The following is a 27,772-nucleotide window of genomic DNA, read 5'->3' on the forward strand; positions in this document are numbered from 1 at the left end:
TTCTTGCAAGAACAGTGTTGTCAAGTACATTTGCAAAACCCATCAAGCACCATGATAAAACTGGCTCTTTGCCTCGGAAATCACCAATGAACCGCACCCCAGATTAGAGCCGGTATCAGAATTCACTCATGTATTTTGGGGGCTACAGGCTAACGCACAGGTTCCCAATACTGTCCTGTACATTTTAATATTTTTCTTTCTTCAACACACTTAATTTAATTCGGTTTCCTTAATTTAAGAGCCCTTATTAAATTTAAGTGGGTGTGTTAGTGCAGAAAATACATTAAATGTGCAGGACAGGGTGTACTACAAGACCAGAGCAAGAGTCTGTGTTAAAGTTAAGTGTTTATTATTGAAAATAAAAAGTATAGTGGTAGATCACAGAAAATAAGGATTTAATTAGATTGCCACTTAACATGTTTAGTTGTTTCTGTTTGCATACTGCCCTGTTTTTTCAGTTGCCAAGTATTTCAAACACTTGTCTTCAGCGTTTCTGCTGCCATGTAACCACACCAATTAACCCAAGCCTAGAGTACGTGGCCAAGCATGGTTCATCTTCAGACCTTAGAGTAGAAGCCAGCATATCAGAATGTAGGGTGGTGGTGATGTTAATTACCTCCTTAGAAAAGATTTGTTTAGTACAGGGACAGCCACGGTATAAAAAGAAATGCAAAATCTCCTTGGGAAATCTAGATCTCCAATCTTTTCTCCGCTGGGAATCTTTGATTGATTTTATGCTAAAGATTATGAGATACTGTCTTGTGTGCTCTCGTGCAGACTTGAAAAGGGCAGCACTGTGTAATCGAACTCCGGAAAGCTAGTGCTAATGCTGTGTGAATAAATGCTAAAAGGCAATGGGGTGAGTGAAAGAAACCGCAGAATTAAATAACTGAATCGACGGTCCATCTGGCCATTCTTCTTCTCTGTTCATGTGCTGATTAGTGTAAGATTGATGTCTGTGTGCTCTGCCCTGTAATCTTGTATTGAGCACAAAACCTAATCTAAAATATTATGATTTACATTAGGATGTTTGTTATTGTTAAAATAAATGGTTATTTCCAATTATTTATCATAAATTAACATAATTTTTTACACACAATATTGCCTTCACATGCATAGGAACTTCCAATTCATATTCTATAGGGTTTAATATGATGTTGGCCTACACTTTGCAGCTATAACAAAGACCTTGCTGTGTGCTCAGTCATGTTGGAACAGGAAGGGGCCATCCCCAAACTGTTCCCACAAAGTTGGAAGCATGATATTGTCCAAAATGTCTTAGCAGAAAAGAGGTCGATAGGAACAGAGAGTGGGATTAAACACTGGATTCTCCAGAAGCTACTCTCCATTCAATGTATAAATACAGTACCTCAAATTTCAGACAAGGCTTGTGACTTGAGATACAGTATTTCTAAGGTAAAAAATGGAAATAATTAAATCCCAACAAGAGATGTGGCTAGCTAGGTCAAAAAGCATAGTTAGCAAAGAGATGCTAAAATGTATCTCACATTTCAAGCTAAGAAGCCATTGTGAATTTTGTCCAATAATGTAAAAATAGTTGGAAATGGCCACATGATTTAATAAACCTATTTAATAAGAAAGACCCACTTTTGGTCAGTAGTTTTGTGACTCAGCAGTTTTGGGCCACAACACAGTATTCAGTATTATCAGCGTTCAAATTCTAGTTGATGTTTCAGATCTATTGGTACCCAGGTACTAGCACTATTCCTGATGGAAATCTGAGCATACCACTAGTTCCATGCCAGCTTCAAGAAGTCAAAATCACAGAATTAAAAAGTGCCTTTTTTCCCCTTCCCAGTCATGTGATGTACGTGCCTGCAGCAAGCACACAGCCCTCTTCCTCACTGCTGGCTATTCAGCTCATTGTAAAGTCTACAGGAAACTTGTTAAGTGTGGTGCTTTTTTTTTTTTTTTTTTTTTTTTACTTAAGCTTTGATTTAAGGGCTTATTAAAAGTGACCTGATTAGGAGCTAGTTCATATGGATCTTATTAGGTTGCCTTAAAGTGCAACCATTGGATTTTTTTATGTAATGGGCAAGCCACACTGGCTTTAAACAAAGTGAAACAACTTTATTTAACTACACAATCAGATTTTTTTTCCCTTTCCAATTTACTCCAGACAGAAAACTGTGTTGTAATTATTTGTTGTTCCTACGGATGTTTTTACAGGGATTCTTGGAATAGTTGATGGTTCTAGCTTTCTAAAAGGGTTTGACTTGGTTTTAAATAGGGATGGGAACAGCTAATTTAATTTGTATTCTATACGCAGTACTTTACTACATATGAATTAATTCCAATTCAGTATTAATTTTCTCAGATTTTTGTTACAATTCTAAACAAACTACAAAAATAATTTGTGACCATCACACCACCTGTCAATGTGTAAATAATTTATAGCACTACCTGTAGGATTATAGAGGGACTAAACCATTTTACCACATTAAATATACAAAAACATCTAACTTATAAAATTATTTATATATATATATATAATTCCGCTTGCCTTTTTACATCATGTACCTTACAGGTTTTGTATAGTTGTATTTTTTTAAATACATGGATTAAAGGTGAGAACATTTAACATGAGGATTAATTATGGTTACATTTGGTCAGTTTTCTTAGCTCAGCTGGATTTATTTCTGTCCTATGGAGTGTCCATCTGTTTATTGGGTTTTAGCTTTAGTCTCTCTAAAACCGCTCTCCAGCTCTCAGAATGTGTGTTCACTGTATTCTTGGCCAGGTCCCAAAGAGTCTAAAAGTCCATTAAGAGAATTAGCATGGGGGCTCTCTTAGTGCCAGACTGCTAGGGTTCTCCCTACGAATCATCAGTAAAGCACTGAGATGGAAGCTATAGCAGGTTATTGCAGAGGCTGGGTGCAGCCCTCGTTGGCAGCCTGGATCTTTGGAGTTAATGGCAGTGCTGTTTAAGAGATTGCTTAGTGTGCTGCTCATTTAGCAAGTGGCCAAGAGAAAGGGGTAAACAGGACAAGAAATACATTTCACTGCCAGGAGGCTTTGCTTGCAAAACATTACTTTTTTTTTTAATAATGCTTTTTAGTCAGTATTATACAGTAGTAGGATGTACAGCAATAGTGGCAGTTTCATTCATCTGTCAGAATAATAGAGATTTTCCGTGGGAAATGGGTGACCAACAGCAGCTAAGACAAAAATTGCACATCAGTCTGAATTGTAAGTGCCATTATAAAGCTAAGAGTAGATACAACTCTTGTCTCCAGTGTGCACTCTCAAAATAATACCACTGCTCTGTTTGTTTTGTTAAGCCATCACATGGCTGGCTAATGTCCTCGGCAGCGTGTCGAGTGGATGCATCTCTCCTGTCCTAAGTAAGCTGTGGTGCTGAGGTGTTTGCTTGTATGCTGCTGACCCAGCAATACCTAACACAACCTGTGTCTTTCCCTCCTCCCTGCACTTCTGCTCCTAGATACACAACCACAACCCCAAATAAATGAATGTAGGGCTGGGACACAACCAGAAGTGAAAATGGAAGAAGGAAGAGAAAATGAGGTTAAATATTTAGCATAAGTTTAGATCTCACATGTGTATTTCATATTCTCAAATATAATAATACAGATTTTGCATTCTATAAAGCAGTTAATGAACATTGTTTGAATTGATGAAATGATGTCTGTAAATAAATTATAAGTAATAATACACTAATTATGAAAATACAATAAATCAGCTAATTCTCATGAGAAGAATATGCATAGTATCGAACTAAGCACCCTTGAGCTGTGAGATGGCAAAACTACCTGCTTCATCACAATATCAATCTTGGTCAACCAAGTCAATGTAAAACCCAACCAATTAAGAAGTTATAAAGCTGTATTTAAAATAATGATTACATTAAACAGGTTGAAATCAATTGAATGTCTTGCGGAAGGAGAACTACAGTTTAAAAGATGATTAGTTCACTTGACATATTAGCTGTGCACATTTAGTACATGTAAAATTGTAATTTATATATAACCTTTAATTGCAGATATTTCCAAAAGTATTAACGTGTAGGCTGGGGGGGAGTAGAGGTCTTGAGAGATACCATACATGACCTTTATACTATATATTTTAAAATGTATAATTAAAGAGCAAAATAAAGAATATATAGAGCATATGGATATAAAGATCAAAATGTAAACCATCTAATAAGACCTAAATCAAGCTAATGTCTGACCACTGTTTAGTCACAAGCCAAAACAAAATTTGTTAATCATACAGACTAATCATTTAAATTGAATGAGAACAACTTCTTTACCTGCGGCATATTACTGAGTTTTGAGGCACGCCAAAGTTTTTTTTTTATTTTGCTTTCTTGTGGGTTTTTTGATATAAATGTAGTTTTGAAGAATAGTTCTCAAGGCTTCCTGATGTAATTTGGCTCTTGTTTTAAACACTATTTAGCCGATTCTACTGTATGTACGACGATCAGGTCACTGATTAGTATAATGGTGACGCTGAACGCTAAGTGGTTAGAACAGACGAGAGGGGAAATGAGGATGCTAATCAGGAGATAAATAAAAAAACACCCACTTTTTGTGTGTATATAATGTGTATATATAGAGTGCTACTTCACTAGTCTCATCAGATCTAAAATTATGTAAATAAAATCTGGATAATGCACTGCCATCAGCAACAAAATTAGTGGTTTCTGTTAGACATAAAACAAGTGACACAAAGGATATGAAACTCACTAGTATAAATGTAGGGTCTAGTACAACAAGCAATAATCTGGGATTATTTTTTATTAGTGGTTAACCCTGTGATCTATAAATTGCGGTGTGTTATTTGTACAAACTGCCAGCTGCAACACGAGAACGTTCACTGACTTATCAACCCAAGTATTTTATTTAAGCCTTTATCTGTTTGTGTATGCGTTGTGTCAGCAGTGCAAGCCTGCTCTTTGCACGAGCTCTCACGTTACCCGTACCCCTTCTCCCGCTCCCACCCCCCTCCGCCACACAGACACACGCACACACCCAAATGTTCATTCTCATGGCCTGAGTAATTAGCAACATTATATGCAGCCATGTGTCTGTTTGCATTCTTCTAGAAGCCTGTGAGGAAAGAGCTCGCACATGATACTGCTCTTATATATTCTGCACTCCAAAGATTTTAAAACATGCAGCATGTGGTATGTACATGCGTATGGGGGTGTTTTATGTGTCTCTGCGGTAAAGGATAGAGGAGTTTCTGTTAGGAGAGCGAAATAGCCTAGCGCAGAACTATGATGACTGAATCGCCTTTGAGCTGCAATTGTATCATTCACAATGGCCACGTATCATATTACACGAAATTCTATACCGAGTCTTCGCTTTTGTTCTGTATGTCGTGTCTGGCTTCCCATAGGCCTTAGCTCAACACGGTGTGACGACAGACAGCAGATTCTGCCCGCCCATTCTAGCTGCATACATTCAGGTCCTGTTTTGCATTTTACCTTGAGGAAGAAGCTATTCATCATCGCTGGTGTGTTTGTCTGCAAATGGCAGCTCTGTTCATTTGGGATTAGCTGAAGACTCATGCATTCATTTGTCAGACAGGTTCCGTACCCACATACGAGCCCTGACCTTGTTAGCATTTTGATGGCCAAGGTCGGAATCTCATCCATAACCTGTCCGATTTACATTTGAATCCATGAAAACCTTAGGGTGAAGGAAAAAAAGGAACTGTCGTAGATTTGAACTGAATCGAATGCACTAGCATACTTAAAAAAAAAAAAAAAAAAAAAAAATTATGCACTATAGATGGCACACATTTGGAGCATGTCCACAAAAAAAATGAACTGACTAAATGAAAGAGGGGATATTATCCAAATACACGTATTAAGAAGTATTATACAGAAATCACCTTCATTTCTCTTCTCCTCTATACTGAAAAGATGATCTCTTTTTTTTTGTGTGTGTGCAGCGTATTTGTGGTCTGAGCCTTTGAGCTTTTTCTACACATGGAATAAGAACACAGGGAAGCCCACAAAAGAGCAAGCAGCCCTGCCCAGCATCAGCTTAAAAAAATGCATTCATGTAACTACTCTAAAGGGAAAAGGATCTATTAATAGCATCCTTAAATAATTAGTCAGAGGGGAATTCCACTCATTATTTTATTTATTTACTTTTATAAGAATGTCTGCATAGTTTATGCATTATGAACTAAACTGAGTTCTTTTAAAGCTTTATGCAAGCTTTACACACTATTGAAGTGAATGTTTTGTTTGGTTTCAGTTTAGACTTGTTCTGCATTCAAAGTGAAGTTGCAACTTGTAATTCCCTGATTGCAAACCTGGAAAAAACAGCAAAAGCACCCCTAACTTGAAATTTCAGCTCCTTAACTTTGGCATAGTCTTAGCTGCTTGTTTCTTCCCTGTGTACAGAGTAATGTCAAATAAGCATGACTGTGCACTACATCAGAAGGGAGCACAACTATCACTGCATTGGAAGTACAGTAGCACTTCTTACCTTTTAAAGGAGTTGTGCTGAATATACAAGTATACTGTAAGCTTTTATACACGGATCATAACTTGTTCAATCTATAACACTGATTGTACAGTTTTACACTAAAGACGAACATGGAGGTACATTAGATTTTATTTTTTTTCTTCTGCAAGGTCATTCTAAATCTTTGCAACCTGCAAATAAACATTTACAGTAGGAAGTGAGTTGAATGCATTTATGATTTTTGACCTCTTGCTACAGAGATGCAGCAGACACCTACAGTTATAACAATTATAAACTATGCATTTCTTTTCAGCTGTCAGACCAAGTGTTAAGCAAAAAAACAAGTGTGTTGTGCTGCTTTTGTGTGGTTCCTCTGTTCTCCAGCTGGAGACAGTCCAGCATCCAAAGTGGGATGTAGCTTACTCTTTTTTTTTTTTTTTTAAATATTTATTTATTTATTCATTTATTTATTTATTTTTTATTCAGCACAGAAATGGAAGTATGGGGATGTTGAAGAGGTCAGTTATTTCTAAAATATCAGTAAATACCGGACGATACAGTTGCAGTGTGTTTACGGAGAGAGTCAGAAAAGACAGTGTACGGAGTCGGCTGGTTCAAAAGTCAAAAAGCTCAAGGCGGAAGAAAATTGGTAGTGTCAGTGCAGCAAATGTCTTCCTGTGCAAGCCAAAATTGAATGCCTGTATTTCCATGATTGGCAATGAAATAGTGACAGTGCTGTGCATCACTGACTCTCAGGCCCACATCAACAGTACATCAGTCTTGAAATCTATGTCTGCTTGACATTAATTGTAAGAAACTATGAAAATCAGAGGCCGGCATGCCCGCATGTTTATTGAGCAAATTAAATGTAATAATAGTAGGCCATTTTGGTTTCAAACTAACAGTAAGCTGTGTTTTATCTACCAGTGTAGTCTGTTTAAGACTGAGTTTTGAATCCATTTGAGTTTAATCAACACCGTTTTTCACCAGAGTCATCTGTAGCAGTCCTGACATCTCGCATGCCTTAAAGGCATAAACTATTTGATGCAGGTCAGTTACTTGCTGAACCACAAGCAGTTGCTAGCCATTTAGCATGTTTACTATCTATAGAGCTCAAAGCGTGTACAAAGTCTGTGCTGCCCAAGAGGTCTCATTACATTTACAAGATTTTTCAGAATCCTGACACATGCCAGAATGAGAGATTATCTTACTCATCTTAAGTCCCTTCACTAGTTACCCATTTTTTTTGTTTAAGAATTTTTTTTATCTTTGGTTCACTGTCTTCATGGCCTCTGTCGCAATATTCATGGTTGTTGGATATGTTCAACTAATAAAAAAAAAAGGCTGTGTCCTGTAAACTCAGACTAAAAGCATTTAAATAAAATGAATAATAATAATGTTGTTGTTGTTGATATTATTATTATTATTATTGTTGTTAACACAACAATAATAACTGAGCAGGACTACAGAAGTTACACATGTGTCTCAGCTGAACCTTTGAATGCATTTTTGCATGGAACGAGGTCTGTGGAATTTACCCTAGATTGCTTACATTGTATTTATTTTCCAGGAGACAAACTTTAAGGTTGATGTGCAGAGCAGGAAAATTTATAATGACCAAGACCGTACTTGTGCATCTTAATTTTGATATACTGTAGGTCTGACTTTGGAGGGGAAAAAAAGAACTATCCTTTTAAATCATATAAAGTTTTTTTTTATGTTTGTTTTCCTACAAAAGTATTGGAATAAAGTACTGTATGACAAGATTTTTTTTTTTTATACCTTATTTAAATGTTAAACACAATAGTGGTGACCCTAGTTATTAGACCCCTTGAGGCTACAGTAGCTACCTTAGAATAACACTTGATGTTTAAAATGTAGTTGTTATAATGGTAAACTATGGATGTATTGAAATCAATGTTGTTGTAGTATTATATCACTGATAGTGTTGAAAGCATGATGATTGCATTTACAAATAAGTCTTGGATAATGGGGTGCTCTTCTGCCAGTGAAAGTTTTGAATGTGTGTCAAGTTCAGTTTTATTTGTAAAGGTTTTTTTTTAAACTTGAACGTGTCACAGAAATCTGGATGTAGATTTGGGTCCTGAAAGAGTGCGTCAGGGGAAAGATTAGCGAGGAAAAACTCCTTGAGCAATGAGAGAAAGAAATCTCACTCGACTAAACATTGACAGGCTATTTTGTTCACTACTGCAAAAGACAAAAGAATGTTCAGTCTGATCTTCAGTTTATATTCTGAAGAATCAAAAATTGTATCTGACAGGGCCTTTTAGTTTCAGTCAGAGCAATCAAAATGTTTGCTTTAAAATAATGCTGTGGGGAAGTATACAGATGATAAAGGCACAGCACAGAGCAGATATGCTTTTACTCCCAAACACTTAAAACATAGGTGCACTGTTTTTCCAGCTTGCCTTGCACACTTTGCCCTAAACCACCTGGGCAAAAATTCTGTGCGCAAGTTTAAAATGATATGGCGCTAATTACTAACCACCTCCACAATCTGCTGTTGGTGTTTTGAGCCAGCTGTGATCGACCCCGACATGCTAGGGTTGAGTTTCTCCCAGAGGAAGGCTCAGTGTTCAGAGCTGTAATCCCCTTAGAGGCTTGGCCCTGACCTTTTGCTCCATAGCGAAGTACGTTGTTGCCCTTGTTGACCTGCTGTACTGGCACCCTACACCGAGAAACCTGGGAGACTGGGCCCGATATTTTCAGGATGAGAAAGATGCATTCTTTTTCAAAAACGCATCTTTTGCCGAATTTACATCACTCTGCCTGGCTGGGATCTCCGAGATCCACAGGTGTTTCATCTGTACACTTGGCTGTCTGAGGCAACCTGTCCGTCTGTATGTTGGAATTGAGTTAATAACCTGTAGGAAATGGTTCAGAGACAGAACCATCCTGTAACTAGAACATCATTAATATTGCAGTATTACTCTGCTTGCAGAAGTGGCATGTACTGGATCAAATTGCAAGTGACCAATTATAGGTTTACTGTAGGTCAGTAAATGTTTTTAAGACGCATCACTGACTTCATACAACATTACTATCAATCCTTCCTCTTGCAGATCCCTATTGTGGACAGGATTATTGATGTGAACACTGGCCAGCTACTAGAAGAACAAGCTCCACCCTGGGAAACATGAAAAGTGTTCAGGCTACTGTTTGATTACTGTTTTAGTTGGGAGAAAATGCAGCTGTGATTAAATTGTTACAGGGTCACTCAAAAGGGAGCTCTGCAGTGGATTAACAGAGCACCGCCTAGGAAGGGGTGTTTTGTAGCAACAAAATGCACTTTACAATGGCCAGTGAAGCTAAGAGTGATGAGGAATTGTAGCACTATGTTCTTATGTCAGCTTTGGGCTTCAAGCTCTGTTCTCTAACAAACTCCTGGCAGCAGTTTGTTAGCTTGTCTCAGCCAGAGCTGTGGGACGCTCATACAGAATGTCACAGCTATGGAGAAAGTTTAGTGGTGGAGCATGCGGTAATCAGAAAGCTGTTCGGAAACGTGGGTGCATAGCGTACTTGGCCATGTGTGGATGGACCAATGAGTCCTTTCATACCTCTTTGCTTACGAGCCGAGCACTGGGACTAATTGAATTACAAAGACCCCTCCTACGCACGCACTCATCTCCCTGACCCCCTACAGGAGGGCATCACTAATCATTCTGAATGTCTTTTTTCCAGAAAGTGTTCTTCTGGCTAAGAGTGCCTCACAAGTGTGGTCGAGGGTTTAATTTTCCAGGGAATCTTCATGGCCTGGATTAAATGGCATTTTTCCAGAAGGCTCCATCTTCACCCAGTGACCTGTAAAAATAGCTGGGAGCAGCTGTCCCACAGATGTGCCATGGAAAAACAGATTTACTATCCACTAATGAAAGATTTCTCAGCCAAACCTGAAAGGAAAAATTTTAATTGCTGAGTATAATCATAAAGTACAACTACAATTTCAACCACAGTTACAGTGGGGCAAAAAAGTATTTAGTCAGCCACCAATTGTGCAAGTTCTCCCACTTAAAAAGAGGAGAGGCCTGTAATTTGTATCATAGGTATAACATAACTATGGGAGACAAAATAAGAGAGAAAAAATCCAGAAAATCACATTGTAGAATTTTTAAAGAATTTATTTGCAAATTATGGTGAAAAATAAGTACTTGGTATAAGTCTTAACAAGGCTTTTCACACACTTGCTGGTATTTTGGCCAGTTCCTCCATGCAGATCTCCTCTAGAGCAGTGATGTTTTTGAGCTGTCGATGTGATGTTGTAGACCTGCACTGTATAATAACATCTTGTTGGTAAATTGCTCATGTTGAAGGGTACTCGGATGCTGTCATGAATTAGTGGATGAAAAACCACTATGAATGTTTTGAATGTGATTGGCTGCATCACTACTAGTGCATCTTCAGGCCCTTCTATTATTTATTCTGTTGCTTAATAGTTATTAATTATTTATAACTGTTCATATTCGTTAAATTGGTGTATAATTTTATTGAGGCCAAACCATATAAAATTCTAACTGGATTTAACTTGCATAGAGTTGAAAATGGCAAATTACTAAATGATGGTAAAGGGCACCTTCTAATGATGTAATAAACTAAATATTGTCATCTTGCTCAGCTATTTCTACATGTGGCTGATTATTATTATTATTTTTATAGTTATTAGTCTAATAATAACTATAAAAAATATCCGCATTTGCCAGCTAACAAGGGACTGAATTTTTTACTTTATTTTTTTTTCTGATTGAATAGCCTTATTCATATTTGTTTTAGGATTGCAAGTCATCCATATAAAAGTAACATTAATGACATTTCCAAAATGTTTATTAATTTGCATGCAGAGTTGAAATAAATAAGTTATTTAATCAACGTAATCTGTATACAAAACTCAAGGTCAGTCAGTTTGTGGTTCATATTACATCCTCATTATACACATATTTACACCTTTTTTTAAATAACAAACTATTTTTATGTAAACCACTTTTCTTGTGTAAATGCTCCTAAAGTAGTGACTAAATTCTTTCATATCCAGTTTGACAAATGAGGCGCATTGTTTATTAAATAGCCGTCTTGACATCTGCTTTCTGTTACATCGTGTATGTAATGTATTACACTGTATTTAAAGCTATTGGCAGCTATTCCCAGTTGGATTGGATCCTAGCCCCTATAGACTACAGCAAAGTAAATAACAACCTCATGGTGACGTACATTTCATGTTCACCCACTCGATTTACATAAACAATGCTAAATTGTCTGACAAGTCAGAGTTTTTTTATGCAGTTTTTGCTATTGCTTATAAAACTAAGCAGATTTGTGTCAGGCTGTGCATAAATAAGATTCACAGCTACATCTGCACTCATTCTAATGAAGAATATACAGACATGGAGGAGGGAGACAGGAGAGAGAAGGGGAATTGATTTTATTTCCTGTCTCTGGGAATTGCCCTCTGCATTCTTGGAAGCAGGCTACATGGCTCTGTCATATGTAGGAGGAGAGATTACAGAAACCGATGTCCATTGGGAGTGAGGGGGTGTGTCCTGCCTTATAAGTGTATGTCTTAAAGGTTTATACGGTTTCTTTTCACCAGTACTCAATGTTTTATGCAAATGAACTGTTCATTCTAGGCTCTTTCCGACATGAGGTATGATGGTGTGGACCCAGAGCAAGCTGTGTACCTGCAGACACGCGTTCCCCTGACCAAACATTCTTTTTGGAATGTTCTTTGCATTTTCTTAAATTTAATTAAATTAAAATGTATTTTTTTTTAACATTGTGTAGCTGTTATACCTGACCCAGTGTCCAGCGAAAGCATAAATAAATCACCCTTTGTGCCGACATTCATTAAGCCTGCTTTTGGGTTACTTGTGTGCATTTCATTTCGTATGAGTAATAGTTATGTGAAATGCCAAGGGCTGAATTAAAGGTGGTAGATATTCTCCTAAAACCCTTTTTTTAGGTTATCCTTTCAGTCTTCTCAGTGGTATGTATTATAGCGGGAGATTCCACTGATGTGAGCCAAAGGTCACTGTATTTGTGAATTTAAATGCAAACCAGATATTTTCCAAACACGAACTAGACCTTGAATTTTTTGTCATATAATATTTTACAATTCACTTTTATGTCTATGGTTAAATGTATAGGAGAATTACTTGATATGAATAACTTGTATACTATGTGAGCTTCAAATGAAATTTTCTGAATATTTTATTTTTTAAGTTTAAACAGCTTTCATCAGAAATGTATTATTGAGATGATGACTGTGGCTATAAAAGCCCTTGTGCACAATTTCACAATAGGTCTTGGTCGTTATAAATTTTCCTGCTCTTTTTACTGACTCTGATTCTGTGTGACTAACCTGAACTAACTGTGTTATAAGAAAAGAGTTTAATTTGTACTAAACACACCATAACTTTGAAAATTAACAACTCGATTTAGCTCTGTGAGACTGCAGAAGCTCCATGAGAGTCTCAGCTGGACTTTTGAATGCATTTTGCACGGAACCAGAGTTTTGGATTTTGGCACTGGCATTGTACACACTTACTGGATATCAACTTCATCCTCAGTGTGCAAAATTTATAACGGCCAAGATTTATTTTATTTGCACCTCGATATTGATTTAAGACGAGCTTTGAAAAACCTGAACTATTCCTTAAATGCTTTTCTCCTGTTCAAAACCATTTTAAGTGCACTTCCATGTTCCATTTATGTGATGCTATTAAGATGCAACCACTAATTTTCCATTTAAATAATGAAAATACTGTATAGAGCTTGCATACAATTTTAACCAGAATCACTAAATGTCTGTTAATTTCTTTAAATTTAAAAAAACCTTAAAACTGCCAGGTCTTGGCTTACAATAATTCACATTTAGCTAGCATTTATCTTGCATTTGCTTTCCAGTTTTCAGCAGTTTGATTTAGTCAGAAGATGTGTTTTAATTTCACTTTAGTTTAGAATGACTGTATAAAAGCAGATAGTAGAAATGTCTGCTGTACATGAAGTAAATTGCAGCTGATTTTATTTTAGGTCTGCATGTTTTCACTGGCTGACAGTTGACTTTGGCTGCGGTTGAAGCGGTATCTCTGACAAATCGCAGTAGCTAGCAACAGTGGCTAACATGGCATGTAGTGTTTTCCTATATCTGTGGGTTCTCTTAAATAACTTAAACATTTGCACACGATAATTTCCACTTGCAGATGTAAATGAAATGCTCACAGTGTTGAAGCCCTGTGGAAATGTGAGAGTTTGCTGCAGCCTTTTACCCCTTCTTTGGCTGAATCCCAATCTGTATTTGTCCAAGAGGAGGATCGAGTTCTGTTTTCTTTTTTATCACCCATCCCTCTGGAGCTCAGAGTCCTGGTTCCTGTGTTTTTTTTTTTTTTTTTTTTGGTTTCCTGAGGTGAAATGTCTTGATTCCTACAGTCACATTGTCTGGAACTTCTTGTGGTGTAATATGAATACATGTACAGCACGCTCTTACTGTAAATATCCTTTCTGAAGCAATACAGATCTTGTGTAGCCTCGTCATATTTTTTTTTTTTCTGCTTTGGCTTGAAAAGACCTTATTAGCCGTACAAAAAGGACCAGTTTTTTATTTTGTTTTATCTTTCTTCTTCTTTTTTGGCCAAGGTTAATGACCGGACCTTTGTGCCTGCACACTTACTATAATGAGACAACACCTACTTGGCTCCTTAATGAGGTAAATGGGGGAAGCAGGGCATACATTCGTCTTGGAGCTGAAGACAAGCAGGCACTTAGCCAATTACTTCCTCTCCACAACAGAATCTGCACCTTTAAGTTGTTCCTGGCTCTGAAAACTGAAATGTGAGTCACCAGCTTCTATAAGTTTTCTGCTCATCCTGCCTGACTTTCAGTACAAACAGCTCATTTGTAAGGTGCACAGTTGACCAGACAATTAGGTTACCTTTGCCCGAAGAGAGGGACATTAAATGAGGCTAAGGAGCTAAGGGACTCCTTGTATTAGCATAGATGTCTTTTTATCAGATTTGGTTCATGAAGTATCTTGAACTCCTTCCATGTTTCCCTTCTTACCTGGCCTCACTACTCACACACGCGGACACACACACACAGACACACACAAGGTCTTGGAAACGCAATTAATATGTGCTGTAAACTGTTTGCCATGGCAAAGGCTTGATTATTTTTTTTTTTTTTTTAAAAGGGCAAATTGGGTATAGTGGACAAGCTCATCAGGAGAATACTGGAGCTTTGAGACCATATGTTTTTTTTTTTTCAGTGGACTAGTGATGGTGAAATTCTAAACCCTTGGCCCAGCTGGCAGAAAGTGCAAAGTGCAATCATTTCTCCCTCCAGTGTGGAGGCAAATGTATGCCACCTGAGTAATATCAGATTAACAGAAGAAGCAGGCAGACCACGGCTAATGCCCTGCTGCTGCATAGTACAAGAAGAAAAACCCGTGGCATCTGCATGTGCATCAGGTCTAATTAGTGCCAGTGTCAGTGAAATATGAGTGATGGTCTGGGAGGGTTTATCGGATGTCGCTGGGGTAAATTCTGGGAAACAGTCACAGAAAAATGTGTCCAGCCAAAATTTAGTTTTTGTGCCTACTACTACAGCTTAACTTGTGAGAGTTACCAGTTTTTAATGGTAGAAATTGCAGTTTGAGATTTATACAAAATAAAAGTAAAAGGCTGTAGTTTTAAAAACTTACAAATTAAATGAATGAAAATAAACGAATAAATAAATATATATTATACATTATATTTTATATTTGTCAGTTAACAGTCAATGACATTAATCTAGATAAAAATCTTATTAATATTAAGGTCACACATTGTTGCACAATTCATGCAGTTCTATATGCGTGCACACAGTCATACTTTTCCAGCTTTGCCCTTCCCGCTTGTCTTCAATGACACTGCTCATTCCACTCATTTATCACATCCCTGAATAGTGCCTTCGTTTCTCCAGGGCTAAGACCCTGCATCCTTCAAGATCAGTTTCAAACAAGAGGCATATTCCACAGTACAGAAAGATTCCTTCAGTACTCTCTGAACCTAACGTCACCGTTAAAAGCTGCTGGCTGAACCATGGCGTCACCACTGCCAACTCTAACAAAGTGCGCCTTTTATTTGCGTGGCCTTGGATTTTTTCGAGTTTGGATTGATTATGTAGGATCCGGTTTTTTGATTGGAGCTTGTGTTTGACTGATGGCTTTTTTTCTGAAATGTTTTGGAGGAATGTCTTGCAGTACAATGCTTTCTTCATGATCTGCATTACAGTATGTAGAAAAGGAATGTGGGAAAAGTGGCTTTGTAAACATTGGAGCACATTTGACGGTGTGCATTGTTCCTCAGCAAGAATTTCCCTTGACCTATTGTCACATTTTTTAAATTAGTTTTATTTTATCATTCAAGATTCAGATTATCTATAATTAATGTTGTCATTATTTGTAATTGAGTGAGTCCAGATGTTTTCTAAGATGCATGAAGAAATGTCCTTCTGTGGGTTCTCTCTCACACTCTCTCTCAAACTCTCTCTCTATTTAATGTCCAACCCAGTGGAATAGATATGCTGCAAAATAGCTGCCTGGTAGTCCCCAGGCTGCAGAAAAGAAATAAGATTAAATCATTACCTACTTTTATTGATTCATCTTGCAAAGTGCACAGAACTTTCAAAAGTGCAAGCTGGGCAGAAAGTGTTGGGATCAGCACACAGACATTTCTGGATGTGCGCTTTAAAAAGCGTTCTCCCCAAATGTTTCAGACAACACAGTCCTGTCAGCAGCACCCTCCCTCATCTCTGACTTGTCTTATTCACGTCTTTGACATAGCACAGGAAACTAGTTGAGGTGTATTAGGCATGAAATATAAGCAGCATATTATACAGAACTCTTTTCCAGAAAACTGAGACAAAGATTGAAAATGGGTTCTGTTTAAAACAACCAGCACAAGAGCGCAAATCGTATCATTTTATCCATCTATGCTAAACAGCGGTCAGCACCATTTCATACTCTGCAGCATATGCAGTTTGACTTGTGACTAATTTGCATCCCGAAGACACAGACTGAATATTAAAGGGTTTCAGATCTCCGGCAGTTGTCTCGCCCTTAGCAACCGGACTGATGAAAGATGAAATGATTTTCCCTGATATTTTTATTCAGTTTGGTTATCACTTAATATCTTTGCACATTTATAATTTTTTTTATCTTTGAGTATCTAAGTTAAGGTTTTGATTTTTATGGGTACTTCAGATTAATTTTTCCACCGGACCCATGTAAAAATAATAATAATAATAATAATACAGTGAGGTCAATAAGTATTTGATCACCCTGTGATTTTGCAAGTTCTCTTACTTAGAAATGTTGGAGGGGTCTACGGTTTTTTAGCATAGGTGCATTTCCACTGTGAGAGACAGAATCTAAAAAGAAAAATCCGAAAAATTACATTGTATGATTTTTAAACAGTTTATTTGTGATTTACAATGTCATACGTATTTGATTACTTGCTGTTATTTTGCTTTTAAATAGTCCAGCTACACCCTGCTCATGATTCTAAATTAGTAGCACCTGTTTGAGTTTGTTAGCTGTCGTAAAGACACCTGTGCACCCCACAACCAGCCAAAGTCTAAGTAGATACATGGGGTATCAATGATGCTAAGAAATTATAAAAAAAAAAAAAAAATGGTTTATTTTTTAAAATAAAAAAACAAGTATCACTTTGTGTCCACTTAGTCCGCTTTAGAATATCTGCTAACGTTTGGGGTTGAATCCAAAATGGCAGTAAATTCAAAAGCTAGTGCACTATGGTGTATGATTCATTGTTCCACACACCAGATAGGGTGCTTGATCTGGGGTTAGATAGGGATTTGGGATTCTGATGTTTGTTAGAAGCTAATTAAACGTTAAGCTGAAAGCGTTCACGTTAACTAGCTGTAATGTAAGATCAAAACACAACTCGTACGGTACATAGGCAATTCAGAATGATTTAGAAGCAATTACCAAGGAGTAAAAGTGTTGTTTAAGATGACAACGTTAGCAGATGTCTTTTCTTGCTGAAAGTGCTTCCGTGACTAGCTTTGAATGTGGGATTTATTTTTATTTATTTATTTTTCTTTAGACATTTGCTGTCCCTTTTTTTTGTTTAGTTGTACTGTACTGGTCTACCTTCAACCATGTTTAGCGTTAGATTTGCAAAGCAATTAAACCATTTTTTGGAGAGGTTAACTGGCTAAAACAACTGGCATTAAAAATATAAAGTCCTGCCTTTTTTTTTTTTATCTCAACATTAGAAACAGTATGCTTTATTATTTATTTCATATCAAAAGCACGTGCTATGCACAATGGCTGATATGTTATCTTCAGTTTAAAAATATTTGTAAAAGGAAATCACTAAAATAAGCCAACTACTGTACGAAGCTATCTAACCAATCGGAAATTTCCCACCATTCAGGCTTATATTGTATTTTATTTTAATGGTTTGCCCTATGTAATGCATGTAAGCAGGGAATAGGTAACTTGTGACTGGGCCTGCTTTATGGTATGACGAACATGGTTGCCATAGAAACTGCCATAGAAAGGTGTTGTCAGGTCTTTGTCCCTCTTAACAGAGATGTATTTTTAAAGCCAAGTGTTCTAAATTATTTATGTTGTTTATTTTGGTCCAATTTCACAAGTTATTCATATCATCTTGATGGTCTGTTTTGGGTTTATAGGTCACCCTGTTTTTAGGTAGATAGAAAGCTGATCTTATATGAATGAAAATAACCACCTGGGATCGTGGCCAAGATGGTGGTCTACAACACTGTAAGGACTTTAATGATATGTGCACACTTCAGTTTTGCACGCACTAGGAGACCAATTCAGGCAATGCAACGCAAAAGTTATACATACAGTGTGATTGCTGCTTATATTGCTGCTCATATACAACCTGAATCCTGAATAAACTTTTTAAAATAAGTTTTTATTAAATTTAAATAAAAAGACAACTAAAATATTCAACTTGCATGAGCCAATATTTTATTCACAATAGAACATAGAGAACATAAATGTTTAAATGAGACAATTTTACACTTTTATTCACTAAATGAGCACTAAATTTCAATTTTAATGCCAGGTCTCAAAAAAGTTGGGATGTGGGCAAAATGTCGAAAAATGTTGAAAGAAATTTTAAGAACAAAAAAGATTCAGCCAAATTAATTGACATCAGGTCTTTTACATGAGCTGCTATAAAATTTGTCCAGAGATATAGACTACAGTATATATGATATATAATTCTCTCATACGTAAAGATGGGCAGAGGCTCTCCAATCTGTAAAAAAAAAAATCCATAAAAAGATTGTGGACTACTTCAAAAACAATATTCCTCAATGTCAAATTACAAAGGCTTTGCAAATCTCATCATCTACAGTGCATAACATCAAAGATTCAGAGAAACTAGAGAAATCTCTGTGTGCAAGTGACGAGGCCGAAGACCTTTGTTAGATGTTCGTGATCTTTGGGCCCTCAGGTGACACTCATTGGCATGATTGTGTCATTAACATTACTAAATGGGACCAGGAATACTTCCAGAAACCACTGTCAGTAAACAAAACTCACCGTGCCGTCTGCAGATGCCAACTAAAGCTCTATCATGCAAAAAGGAAGCCATATGGTCCAGTAGCACCATCATGTCTGGTCTGAGGCTCATTTAAAACTGTTTCACTGTTTCAGTGGAAAAGTGTTTTATGGTCAGACAAGTCTAAATTTGGCATTCTTGTTGGAAATCACGGATGCTGTGTCCCCCGGGCTAAAGAAAAAGAGACCTTCCAGCGTGTGATCAGCATATAGTTTTCATTTTTTTTTTTTTACTTAAATTAAAAAAATATATATATAATTCCGGCATTCGGGTTGTAGGTGATACTTTGCAAGTATAAACTGTGTGCTTGTCAATCTTTATTTATTTATTTATTTATTCATTATTTTTTTATTCTAAATATGCCTGCATGTGATTCTGTGTTCATATGCAATTAATTAAATGAAATTCATCTCAGATTTCGTGAAAAATCAGTACAGTCCTATTCAGCTAGTCCACCACTTTAATGCTTAATTTAGTTAATGGATTAAATTGACTGATGTGCTGTTTAACTTGTCAGTATCATTTCATTTGGGATGTTTCAATAGTATTGTTTGCTATTCTATCCAAAAAAAAAAAAAATATTACCAGGATTCAATAAGCTTGTCTTGCTATAAACATTGGTTTATTGGCTTATATATTTACTTAACTGTAACATATTTATTTGCCATTGGTTTACATTGCTATATAAGAATGTAAAATGTTCTTCGACACTAATCTAGCACAAACATGTATCTGTCTGTCTCGATTTATTGTGTGTGTATACTGTGCGTGTGCATATAAGTATGTTTATTTAAATTCTATTCAATAATTTACCCCATCTTGTATAGTTTGGTGGTGCTGTGTATCTACTCTCAACTGTCTCATAAACTTGTGAATGCTTCCAGGCTGTTTATGTAAACGATAATTTTTTTATTTTAGTTATAGAAAAATAGTCATATTATTTATATATTTATATATATATTATGGCTGCACGATATAATTATTTGACCAGTCAGATGGGCCTTTACAATCTTTATACCCGCTTATATCTTTATACTTAATAGTATTTTTTATTAAATTTTTGTTTAATAATATTTATTTTTATTTAAAAAAACAAAACACAAAAAAACAGGCAAGCCAAAGGAAATATTTTGTTTAAAAGATGCTCTTGTTTTAAGACACTCTTGATGAGTGTATGGTTACACGTAAATAAAAAGTAATGTTTGAAAGTAATTCATATTGTGTTGGCAGGTCTATGGTAACAGAAAACCAAAAATCAGAATATCTGCTAATGGTCATTCATAGTGTTTTGAAGTCTAAATATTTGCAACTTCCTTGAAATATAGTTTCTTTTTAGCCTGAATTAGATTTAATTGCATCAGACGGATATCTATTATCTGTTTATTTTTGTATGATTATTACATATAAATGATTTTTTTTATTATTATTATTTTTTTTTCCAATTTTCTCCCTAATCTAGTCGTGTAGCCAATTCCTCCCTGTCACTAGGAGGCTCCCACATTAAGGCTACTACTACCACTCAGTCGGGAGGGCGACTGTGTGAGAGAAAAACAGCATCAGTTCGAACCAGCGATCTCCGGATGATAGGGCGAGCACTTTACCACTGCGCCACTCGTCAAAGTCAAAAATGATTTTTTTTTTTAAATAGCCAATAATAATAATGAAAAAATGCATTTCTCTGGGGAAATGTTACATCGCAAGAAATATCGTTATTGCAGTATTCAACAATAATATTGCATATCACATATTTTTCTAATATCGTGCTGCCCTAATATATATATATATATATATATATATATATATATATATATATATAAAATAGTCAATTGTAACATATTTATTTGCCATTGGTTTACATTGCTATATAAGAATGTAAAATTCTTTAAAGCTAATCTTGCAGACTGCAAATAAGTCTGTCTGTCTCAATCTATCATGTGTATAATTGTGTGTATAAAATTCTATGCAATAATTTACACCATCTTGTTGAGTTGTGTTGCTGTCTATCTACTCTCAACTGTCTCATAAACTTGTGAATGCTTCTATTTATCGTTTATGCAAACGATCCTTACTCTTCCCCATGGTATTCCTTCATTTCCTAGTGACATTGCTTTCCTCCTTTCAATTATCACTCACATCCCGTATACTGTACGTATACAGTTTCTCTGTATAATTTAGCACTGACAGTTTTATGGCTGTATAGTCTTACAGTTAATCTGTGCATTCTCAACATCTGATAACTAAATGCTTAAAGAAGATTTTTGTCATTGAAGCTCTAGGAAGACATTGGCGTGTCTGACAGTAGGATTACATTCAGAATAGCGGGTTCTAGTGCTGCAATAATCTTTGAGTGTGGAATTGAAGCAACTGCACTAGTGGTCTGTGTTTTCAGTTTGGTATTGGGCCTTTAAGCTCATTACACTAATCTGGTTAGGGGAACAACTGGCTTTTCAAACGATTCTTCCAGCTTTTCAAATGATTGGTCATCACCTCATGTGAAGTCCCTTGCTGAGGTAACGGATCCTCTTCATTCCTTTAACCACATGTGTTAAATTAAAGACTGGGCCCTGATTTTGTTCTAGCCAAGTCTGTATGTTCAAATTGACTGTCACTGAATGTCGCACATGACTACGCATTGTGAAACTTCTTCCTAAATTAGTGTCCATTGGAGCAATTGTAATTAAGCCTTGTTTGTCATCATTGGGGACTGAGAATTTCAGCATGAAATAAAGAGGGGGTGTAATAAACTCAAACAGGCTGCATCCACTTTAGGGATTTGTTTTGTCACTTTGTTTTTCCCCAAAATTCTTTGGTAGTAGTAGAAGTAAATACACATGCAGCACATGAAGTACAGATTACACATGACGGTACCATACATTTCTTGTTCCTTAGTCTGTCTAAAAGTCATGATCATTATCTTCAAGTATTGAAGACAAACCAGGACTTTGATTGGCATAAAATCAATTGTCATTTACAGAAAACTTCAAGCACTGTGTAATGATGAGACGCTTAGCCACATTTGAATGGCGTTAACTTGCACATTACAGGAACTTAGCTGGGAGTTATTGCCACAGTCCTGACCTTGCATCAAGACATTTCTAAGTGTTTTAGCCATTAAGTGAGGCCTGCTTTTCAAACATGAATCAGGAATTCCGATCATGGCTTCGTCATGCTGAGAAAACTTTCTACCTAATGGTATGCAAGCACTAGTGAAAAATTCAAGGATCAGTGCATTAGTATACAGTAGCAGGGGATTATATAGATTTTACTCTCATGATTGTGTTCTGTTATTCTGCGCAATCTAAAGTCTCAGTTTGATTAAATCATATATAAGATGTATATTTTTTTATATTTGAAGTGAAGCAATTTGATGAAGCTAAAAAGCAGTATGTGTCATGTCTTGCTTATGTATCCACATTTTGCATGTTCAATTTCATACGAATTGCTTAATTATACCGGTGTGTGTCTGGACTCCAGGCTTAGGTTTGATAACTAGTAGACTACATGCCTATTTTATGAATGTTGAATACTCGTATGCTAAAAGCATAACAGCTTACTTAATGCCTCTAGGAGTCCTGTTCCTCTGACATGCCCTGTTGAACATCATTAGTGTTTTAACCTCTGCCAGTGCTTGGTTTGGAGAGAGTCGATACAAAACAGACTTAGCTGGATTGTTTTCTTGTGAAAAAGCATGAAAACATTTTCCCACAGAATGGTGGGGGGCTTTTTTATGCTTTATGACCTGGGGTTCTTTCTACACCTCCCATTGAAATATAAATAAAAAGATACATTTCATCTTTCTGACTTGTTCCCCGCTCCTTTTGCTTCCCTCTAACCTATGCTCTAGCTTCTTCCAGACCTCTTGCCATATCTCTCCTTCCCTCCCTCACCTCATACTAATTTCTCCATTAACCTTTCACCATGCTCTCCTTCACTAATGACTGTTGCAGATGACCTGCGATGCCCTCAGAGCCTCACACCAGCTATAGCCCTGAAATAACAAGGCTTTCTTAATAGCAGTTATCTCTGGAATAAAATGAGGAAACGCAGAGCTGTAGTGGGAACAAAATAAATTAGTTTAATTATAAGTGTTATATAGTTTGAGGCTTAACCCGTCAACTTCTATTAGCAGAAAGTGTCCTTTTGAGAACCGGCAATTCAGCAGGAATCCTGCTGATTAGACTTCCTGTTCCTAACTGGCTTTCTCTTGTATTTTTCAGCTGTGGAGAGCTGCTGAGGTGCTTTGCCATTGTATGTGCAGACAATAAGGTAAGAACCAGTTACTCCTAATCTTTAGAAAAAGTGCTGTGTGCAGTGTTGAATGAGAGAGCAAAAAAAAAAAAAAAGCGCAGTTGGATTAAATTTTTTTTTTTTCCTTGATGGTTGTGTTTTATTAAACAGTTGGCTGTTCAGTTTTCCTGACTGCAGGACCAGGTGTTCTCACTCAAAGGGTGCACAGTCTTTCTGGTAGTCAGTGTTAAATGTTTCAGTGAATGAGCACTGACTCTTTTTCTGAGAACTGGTAATGAAATTCCGGGGCCCTTTTGTCGCACCTAGCAGGGGCTCGTCACTCTGAATAGTCCTGTGCTGCCCAGAATGGGGCCTTATGCGCCGTGACTAGAGCTGACCAAAAGCCACCAGGCCCCCAGGAAAAGGCCTGGGCTGCAGTTGCCATGGCAACGAGAGTATGTGGCGAATGACATAGTAGTGGCTGCCAGCTGCTAACAAAGCATGGCAGCATCCTTCCCTTCTTCAAGTGCTAGGACTCTAATTCTCCATCTCTCTCTCTCTCTCTCTCTCCCTCTCTCTCTCTCTCTCTCTCTCTCTCTCTCTCTCTCACTGCCTCAATTGCTGTAGCAGAGAAACTTAAAGAGCCCTTTGCTCTGCTCTCTGGGGTATACAGCACAGGAAATGCATGGTTGGCTGTGCAGAGATGCCGGACTCTGCCGAAATCAGCTGTGATGGAGTGAGTGTAAATTCACTCTACTGGGTTATTATTATGGGGGCTTACGAAGTATGGCACTGTTATTTTTCTTCCTGTTAGTGTGCATTACTCACACATTCGATAGTTTGATCAGACCATGACAAGCAAGAGTAAACCAACACTATGCTTGGTTCCAGAATTTGGTGTGCCTGTTTTTGTGTTTGTGGAGCATCTTTTCAGAACACTCAGAATTAGGAAGCATCTGTTAGACTGACAGCCAAGAATTTCTCTGGTCTTGTTCAGAACAACCGTAATTGCGTGCAATGTGACAGCATCCTTTAGGAAAACTCTGTGAAGTGAATAATGCGTAGGAGGAGGAGTTGTTCTTTCTTTTTTTTCTTTTTTTTCTAAGCCAATTAAAATGGGTGATTTTTATCACACACACTTTACTATCCCTGTGATAAAATTGTCATTTTCAAGAGAAAAGCATTCCTTTGGGGGGGGGATCCCCACCAAGATACAGTACATAGGAGATAATGAATAGATCTGCCTGGGACTCCTACCGTTTTCCTTTCATAGTCATCCCAAGGTTAAGATGTTGACCAGTCATGAATCATCTGTAGAGGAAACCTCAAGTACGATAGGTGCAGGACTAATTGAGTACGGGGGGCAAGTCATGTATGAGTGCTTTATCTGCAGGTTGGTTGACTTTCGTTTGAGTTTTGTTTGGTTCCCTCGGTTGTTCCTCCACAGGGGCATAGTTTCACTTTGTTTTCTGGCCAAGTGTGCGCTGTGTGAGAGTAATTGGTAGGTAAGAATAATGGGTTGTGGCACTGAGAGGAGACAAACAGGCAGGGTTGTGTACTGTAGCAGGATGAAAGGACACCAGCTGAACCAGTCCTTAACATAAGCTAACTTTTACCCTTCATCAATCCCCAGCCTTGACCCTTTTTACATTAATGTAATGACAGAACGTAGCGTATGTCAATATTTGGTTAAGCAGTATACCCAATAATCAAAGCAAACATTATTACCATGGTGGACAGTTAGAAAAAAGTAAATCATCACCTTCTCTCATTTCACTCAGACTGTCTGTTCCAGTTGCCTAGGTAGACGGCATTAGATATCTCTCTATCTTAGCAACAGCAATCCCATAATTCTGTTCACCTGGCAAGAGCTAGATAAAGCATTGACAATAAAAAAAAAAAACCTCAGTGAACAGAACTATCTCTCGCCATGCTAACATGCTAATACTTTTCTAATTATAGATTAACTGCCTGTTAATGTCTTGGACCTAAAAGAAAATCTTACAGCTTTTAAATGTGTAATTTTTTGCTATATCAGAGTGCCAGATGTAATTTGCTAAATATAGCTAACAGGGCTAATGTACTGCATCCTGACAGGCACTGTATGAAACTTGCTAGCTAGTGTTATTTGACTAGCTTAGCCTATTTTAAAGTCCAGTCCTTATTTAAGCTGGTGATTCTCAGTGATTGACAAGACAGAAGTTTAACCTTTTAAAACCAATAAAACAGTTTTAAAATGCTAAATTGCAAAAATGGCTCTAAACATGTACTACACTCACCTAAAGGATTATTAGGAACACCTGTTCAATTTCTCATTAATGCAATTCCCTAATCAACCAATCACATGGCAGTTGCTTCAATGCATTTAGGGGTGTGGTCCTAATGTGATCTCCTGAACTCCAAACCGAATGTCAGAATGAAAATTTTGAGCGTTGCATGGTTGTTGGTGCCAGACGGGCTTGTCTGAGTATTTCACAATCTGCTCAGTTACTGGAAATTTTCACGCACAACCATTTCTAGGGTTTACAAAGAATGTTGTGAAAAGGGAAAAACATCCAGTATGCGGCAGTCCTGTGGGCGAAAATGCCTTGTTGATGCTAGAGGTCAGAGGGGAATGGGCCAACTGATTTAAGCTGATAGAAGAGCAACTTTGACTGAAATAACCACTCGTTACAACCGAGGTATGCAGCAAAGCATTTGCGAAGCCACAACACACACAACCTTGAGGCGGATGGGCTACAACAGCAGAAGACCCCACCGGGAACCACTCATCTCCACTACAAATAGGAAAAAGAGGCTACAATTTGCACGAGCTCACCAAAATTGGACTGGAAAAATGTTGCCTGGTCTGATGAGTCTCGTTTTCTGTTGAGACATTCAAATGGTAGAGTCAGAATTTGGCGTAAACAGAATGAGAACATGTATCAATCATGTCTTGTTACCACTATGCAGGCTGGTGGTGGTGGTGTAATGGTGTGGGGGATGTTTTTTTGGCACACTTTAGACCCCTTAGTGCTAATTGGGCATGGTTTAAATGCCACGGGCTACCTGAGCATTGTTTCTGACCATGTCCATCCCTTTATGACCACCATGTACCCATCCTCTGATGGCTACTTCCAGCAGGATAATGCACCATGTCACAAAGCTCGAATCATTTCAAATTGGTTTCTTGAACATGACAATGAGTGCACTGTACTAAAGTGTCCCCCACAGTCACCAGATTTCAACCAAATAGAGCATCTTTGGGCTTCGTGACCTGGATGTGCATCCCACAAATCTCCATCAACTGCAAGATGCTATTCTATCAATATGGGCCAACATTTCTAAAGAATGCTTTCAGCACCTTGTTAAATTAATGGCATGTAGAATTAAGGCAGTTCTGAAGGCGAAAGGGGGTCAAACACTGTATTAGTATACACACAGTATAATTCTATTTCACTGTCTCATTTTTAAAGTAGTTATTTAAAAAACTGTCACATTGGCTGAAAATCACCACAATGTACTTCAAATACTCAGTAACTAATTGAATGGGCGGGCATGTACAGTATATTATTTCTACAATTTTGGGACAAATAGAAGTTTTCCTGAGCACATTATTACTGATTTGTCATTGTCAATAATATCCCTATCTCAGCTATGCGGTTTCGCGCGGTAGTGATAAGTACGGTTCATTATGATTCACCGCGAGTTTTTGGCGCTGCAAGTACATTTCCATCTTTCCGCAGGGAAGCTTGCGGTCCTTACAGAATTTTGCGGAGCGCCAGCGGAACATCGGCGGGCATTAACGGCGACTCACGGTGTCTAACTCCGCATTTCACCGTGAGTCAAACCGCATAGGTGAGATAGGGGTATAATGTGTCTACCTCATTTTTATTTTCCATCTCTTGTGAATAGACTAGACATATAAACACTAGACATACCCCAATCTGTAGATGCCAGAATCTGAAAGACACACCAGCAGTCCGAATGTGATGGTGATACATACTAATTCACAGTCCTCTTTTTACTGACTTACAACCATAGTCCCCAATACAGATAAGGGAAGGTGTCAAAGTTTTCCCCCTCTGGCCCTTTTAGTTTTTTACAGTCGGTCAGGACAAATTTCACTCGGGTATGTCTTCTCCTATCTCTATGGGTTTCTCCATAAAACAACCAGAAACCTGCACTCTGTAAAAAGACTTACTTCCTAGTTCCCTGCTTACACCCTGATAGTAATATGTCCTGCATAAAGAGAGACTGAGAGAGGCTCTGGGTTTGAAAAGATTGGGTTTAATAATGGTTAAATCATAAAGACAATTACAGTCAAGATAACTGTACAGACACATTACCTAACAATGTTACAGTAGTTTGTCCTAGCAAAAAGGGCTTTCACATTTAAATGTAAGCAAACTTCAATTCATACTTAATTTATTTATTTATTTTTTCACTTTTAAGAACACTGCCTTTAATTGCAGTATATTGTGTTTCCTA

General features: G+C 37.3%; 1 protein-coding gene across 1 annotated transcript in view; it reads left to right on the forward strand.

The window, feature by feature from the left end:
• tln2b (talin 2b) overlaps window positions 1–27,772 on the forward strand; it is a 132,294-nt gene that overhangs the window by 13,253 nt on the left and 91,269 nt on the right. The window contains exon 2 of the mRNA XM_053514591.1: window positions 23,293–23,341. The gene's annotated coding sequence lies outside the window, so the exon portion shown is untranslated. The remainder of the gene's footprint in view (window positions 1–23,292; window positions 23,342–27,772) is intronic.

Source organism: Clarias gariepinus, chromosome 2 (assembly GCF_024256425.1).
Source record: "Clarias gariepinus isolate MV-2021 ecotype Netherlands chromosome 2, CGAR_prim_01v2, whole genome shotgun sequence".
NCBI lineage: Eukaryota > Metazoa > Chordata > Actinopteri > Siluriformes > Clariidae > Clarias > Clarias gariepinus.